Source organism: Electrophorus electricus, chromosome 2 (genome assembly GCF_041902795.1).
Source record: "Electrophorus electricus isolate QZ-2024a chromosome 2, ASM4190279v1, whole genome shotgun sequence".
Classification (NCBI taxonomy): domain Eukaryota; kingdom Metazoa; phylum Chordata; class Actinopteri; order Gymnotiformes; family Gymnotidae; genus Electrophorus; species Electrophorus electricus.
Window position 1 is genome coordinate 4,459,408 of NC_137498.1, and position 5,583 is coordinate 4,464,990.

A 5,583-nucleotide genomic window follows, 5' to 3' on the forward strand; every position below is an offset into this window, starting at 1 on the left:
TTCCTGTACTCCAAAATCTGGCACTATAACTCATGTGAAATCCCCAACGTCTTCTTCTGCAACTTGGTTCCACATTGTGCAAAATTAAAATTTCAAGATCAGAAGATTACTATCATCTTAGTATGGACATAAAGAGTAGTTTCTCTGTTGGGGCTCTATTTGCAAACCGAGAAAGTCAATATATGCAGCAGGCTTGTCCTCCGGTGATGCAAGGACTGTGCTTTAGGAGCTGTGTTTAAGGCTGATTTCAATTGTCACATGGATGATGTAAAACTCATTGTAGCATGATGGGTGTGCTAATCCATGTATTTCAAACAAAAGTAAACAAAACAGAAACACCACGAGTGCATCTGTATTTGATCTACTAACAGAGATAAGTTATGCTACTTAGCTAATTCTTAAAAGTAAATTCCTTCTAGTCTCCTGACAATTAAAATCCATGCAAAGCAATGTTTATGATGCAGAATCTGTGCACTAGGGATTGCTTTCCATGCCAATGAAACAGCTTCCAGTGATCAGGTAAAGTTCTTCATATTATTCCTAGAGAGTAACATTCTGTCTCTCAAAGGCAATGAAACAAGTAAACATTGGTTGCTGGGTTTGAATTTTGCGTCCTAATGGGGTGAAGACAATTCAAGCCAGTTTCTTAAACATTACTACAGGAAGCATAAACTTTGGTGAGTGTGTTCTCATTTTGTTTCCCAACAGAGGTTATGCTAATTAGCTGAATTTCAAAAGTTAATTTCATCAATTCTATGGCAAAGAAAAAATCCTTGCAAGACAATGTCAAGCATACAGAATTTGCGCAATAGGTTATACTCTATATGCCAATGAGGGAACTACAGAGATAAAGTAAAACTTCATAATATGCCTAGTTAGCAACAGTCTGTTCCTCAAATGGTAAGAAACAAGAGAACTTTGGTGGGGTTGTGAGAATTTCCATCCTAATGATTGAGAAGTCAGACTCCTTAGCCAGATTTAAAGCTATGATTTTCAAGTGCCAAAAATGAGCAAAAGCTGGAGAGTGAGCCCAAAGAACCTTTTAACAGTGGTTTCTGTAGTGTAGTGGTCATCACATTTGCCTAACACGCGAAAGGTCTTCAGTTCGAAACTGGGCCGAAACATCCCTCTTGATAGTACACTAGTGGGGCAATTGTTGTGTGTATGAAGTGGTTCTCTTTTTGCAGTTTGCCCTTTAGGTCCTGAGACTGAGACGCCAAGCTCCTTGTCTAATCGCAGCATCATTTTGTCATAAATCCTGTTAACAACCAGACCTTTTGGGGGTATAATTATTGATTGATATAGATGTTGAACACTCTTGATTTTTCTAGAGTAGTGGTCAATGCATTTGCTTTCCAGGTCACAGGTCCCAGTTTATATACTGTGCAGAAGCATTTCTCATCCATTTTTGCTGTTTGAAATAGTTGGAACAAAGGGAAGCATGGGCAGGTGAGGCTAAAGAACTGCACAGGGAAATCAACTTAAACTCAGCATCATGGAACTGCAGCTGAGCTGCTTTTTAACTGTATTCAAAACGTTAAAAGAAGGCAATACTGTTCATGACTTCAAAGTACAATTGAGATGAGTGAGGTTCTGAGCACAACTATTGGGACTGCAAAGAAAAAGATCTTCGGGTTTTGTGGCCTTAAGCAGTGAAGATCTCACATGGCCCTGCTGCATAAGTTTAGAAAGCCAGAACAGAACCTACCATTTTCCAGGACCACCAGTTTGGACTGAAGTGTCGCTCGGACTAGAGGGTTTCCTGTCAGCTATCCAATATTTTTTCTGCAAGTTTGAATCAGATATTTCTGAAAAATTGGACTTGTGAACCATTTGAATTTTAGGTACATCTGCTCATTATTAGCATTTTAGGCCATCCAACATACCCACTAAATTTGCGTAAAATGGCAGCTATTTGTGAACTTGCAAATATGAAAGGTTTTGGCATAAATTATATTCATTCTTTTACTCAATAACTTGCACTCATTTTCAGTTTTGGGTATGAGTTGGTGAAAAGATTGTTCTGAAAGTGCATTGATACCATACTGCATCAAGGAGTCTTTGCATGATTTCTGTAGTGAAGTGGTCATCACCGTTGCATTATACGTAAAAGGTCCTTGAATTGAAGCTGAGCAGAAACAGTAGTTGGTTCTTGGGTTTCTGACTCTTGTATTTGAAGTAGACATCAGGGAATCGAATGGCCTTCTTGCAGCAGAGTGAAAAGATTTTTTGAACTCCCTACTTACTCCGATTGAGTTCTCCAATTCCTGTACTCCAAAATCTGGCACTATAACTCATGTGAAATCCCCAACGTCTTCTTCTGCAACTTGGTTCCACATTGTGCAAAATTAAAATTTCAAGATCAGAAGATTACTATCATCTTAGTATGGACATAAAGAGTAGTTTCTCTGTTGGGGCTCTATTTGCAAACCGAGAAAGTCAATATATGCAGCAGGCTTGTCCTCCGGTGATGCAAGGACTGTGCTTTAGGAGCTGTGTTTAAGGCTGATTTCAATTGTCACATGGATGATGTAAAACTCATTGTAGCATGATGGCTGTGCTAATCCATGTATTTCAAACAAAAGTAAACAAAACAGAAACACCACGAGTGCATCTGTATTTGATCTACTAACAGAGATAAGTTATGCTACTTAGCTAATTCTTAAAAGTAAATTCCTTCTAGTCTCCTGACAATTAAAATCCATGCAAAGCAATGTTTATGATGCAGAATCTGTGCACTAGGGATTGCTTTCCATGCCAATGAAACAGCTTCCAGTGATCAGGTAAAGTTCTTCATATTATTCCTAGAGAGTAACATTCTGTCTCTCAAAGGCAATGAAACAAGTAAACATTGGTTGCTGGGTTTGAATTTTGCGTCCTAATGGGGTGAAGACAATTCAAGCCAGTTTCTTAAACATTACTACAGGAAGCATAAACTTTGGTGAGTGTGTTCTCATTTTGTTTCCCAACAGAGGTTATGCTAATTAGCTGAATTTCAAAAGTTAATTTCATCAATTCTATGGCAAAGAAAAAATCCTTGCAAGGCAATGTCAAGCATACAGAATTTGCGCAATAGGTTATGCTCTATATGCCAATGAGGGAACTACAGAGATAAAGTAAAACTCTTCATAATATGCCTAGTTAGCAACAGTCTGTTCCTCAAATGGTAAGAAACAAGAGAACTTTGGTGGGGTTGTGAGAATTTCCATCCTAATGATTGAGAAGTCAGACTCCTTAGCCAGATTTAAAGCTATGATTTTCAAGTGCCAAAAATGAGCAAAAGCTGGAGAGTGAGCCCAAAGAATCTTTTAACAGTGGTTTCTGTAGTGTAGTGGTCATCACATTCGCCTAACACGCGAAAGGTCCTCAGTTTGAAACTGGGCAGAAACATCCCTCTTGATAGCACACTAGTGGGGCAATTGTTGTGTGTATGAAGTGGGTGTCTCTTTTTGCAGTTTGCCCTTTAGGTCCTGAGACTGAGACACCAAGCTCCTTGTCTAATCGCAGCATCATTTTGTCATAAATCCTGTTAACAACCAGACCTTTTGGGGGTATAATTATTGATTGATATAGATGTTGAACACTCTTGATTTTTCTAGAGTAGTGGTCAATGCATTTGCTTTCCAGGTCACAGGTCCCAGTTTATATACTGTGCAGAAGCATTTCTCATCCATTTTTGCTGTTTGAAATAGTTGGAACAAAGGGAAGCATGGGCAGGTGAGGCTAAAGAACTGCACAGGGAAATCAACTTAAACTCAGCATCATGGAACTGCAGCTGAGCTGCTTTTTAACTGTATTCAAAACGTTAAAAGAAGGCAATACTGTTCATGACTTCAAAGTACAATTGAGATGAGTGAGGTTCTGAGCACAACTATTGGGACTGCAAAGAAAAAGTTCTTCGGGTTTTATGGCCTTAAGCAGTGAAGATCTCACATGGCCCTGCTGCATATGTTTAGAAAGCCAGAACAGAACCTACCATTTTCCAGGACCACCAGTTTGGACTGAAGTGTCGCTCGGACTAGAGGGTTTCCTGTCAGCTATCCAATATTTTTTCTGCAAGTTAGAATCAGATATTTCTGAAAAATTGGAATTGTGAACCATTTGAATTTTAGGTACATCTGCTCATTATTAGCATTTTAGGCCATCCAACATACCCACTAAATTTGCGTAAAATGGCAGCTATTTGTGAACTTGCTAATATGAAAGGTTTTGGCATAAATGATATTCATTCTTTTACTCAATAACTTGCACTCATTATCAGTTTTGGGTATGAGTTGGTGAAAAGATTGTTCTGAAAGTGCATTGATACCATACTGCATCAAGCTGTCTTTGCATGATTTCTGTAGTGAAGTGGTCATCACCTTTGCATTATACGTAAAAGGTCCTTGAATTGAAGCTGAGCAGAAACAGTAGTTGGTTCTTGGGTTTCTGACTCTTGTATTTAAAGTAGACATCAAGGAATCGAATGGCCTTCTTGCAGCAGAGTGAAAAGATTTTTTGAACTCCCTACTTACTCCGATTGAGTTCTCCAATTCCTGTACTCCAAAATCTGGCACTATAACTCATGTGAAATCCCCAACGTCTTCTTCTGCAACTTGGTTCCACATTGTGCAAAATTAAAATTTCAAGATCAGAAGATTACTATCATCTTAGTATGGACATAAAGAGTAGTTTCTCTGTTGGGGCTCTATTTGCAAACTGAGAAAGTCAATATATGCAGCACACTTTTGCTCCGGTGATGCAAGGACTGTGCTTTAGGAGCTGTGCTTAAGGCTGATTTCAATTGTCACAGGCATGATGTAAAACTCATTGTAGCTTGATGGGTGTGCTAATCCATGTATTTCAAACAAAAGTAAACAAAACAGAAACACCACGAGTGCATCTGTATTTGATCTACTAACAGAGATAAGTTATGCTACGTAGCTAATTCTTAAAAGTAAATTCCTTCTAGTCTCCTGACAATTAAAATCCATGCAAAGCAATGTTTATGATGCAGAATCTGTGCACTAGGGATTGCTTTCCATGCCAATGAAACAGCTTCCAGTGATCAGGTAAAGTTCTTCATATTATTCCTAGAGAGTAACATTCTGTCTCTCAAAGGCAATGAAACAAGTAAACATTGGTTGCTGGGTTTGAATTTTGCGTCCTAATGGGGTGAAGACAATTCAAGCCAGTTTCTTAAACATTACTACAGGAAGCATAAACTTTGGTGAGTGTGTTCTCATTTTGTTTCCCAACAGAGGTTATGCTAATTAGCTGAATTTCAAAAGTTAATTTCATCAATTCTATGGCAAAGAAAAAATCCTTGCAAGGCAATGTCAAGCATACAGAATTTGCGCAATAGGTTATGCTCTATATGCCAATGAGGGAACTACAGAGATAAAGTAAAACTTCATAATATGCCTAGTTAGCAACAGTCTGTTCCTCAAATGGTAAGAAACAAGAGAACTTTGGTGGGGTTGTGAGAATTTCCATCCTAATGATTGAGAAGTCAGACTCCTTAGCCAGATTTAAAGCTATGATTTTCAAGTGCCAAAAATGAGCAAAAGCTGGAGAGTGAGCCCAAAGAACCTTTTAACAGTG

At 38.5% G+C, this 5,583-nt stretch overlaps 1 non-coding gene across 1 annotated transcript; it reads left to right on the forward strand.

The window, feature by feature from the left end:
• The first annotated feature begins 3,317 nt into the window (after positions 1–3,317).
• trnav-aac (transfer RNA valine (anticodon AAC)) lies at positions 3,318–3,390 on the forward strand. Its single transcript has one exon. It is a non-coding gene; the product is annotated as a tRNA-Val (tRNA).
• The last annotated feature ends 2,193 nt before the right edge of the window (positions 3,391–5,583 follow it).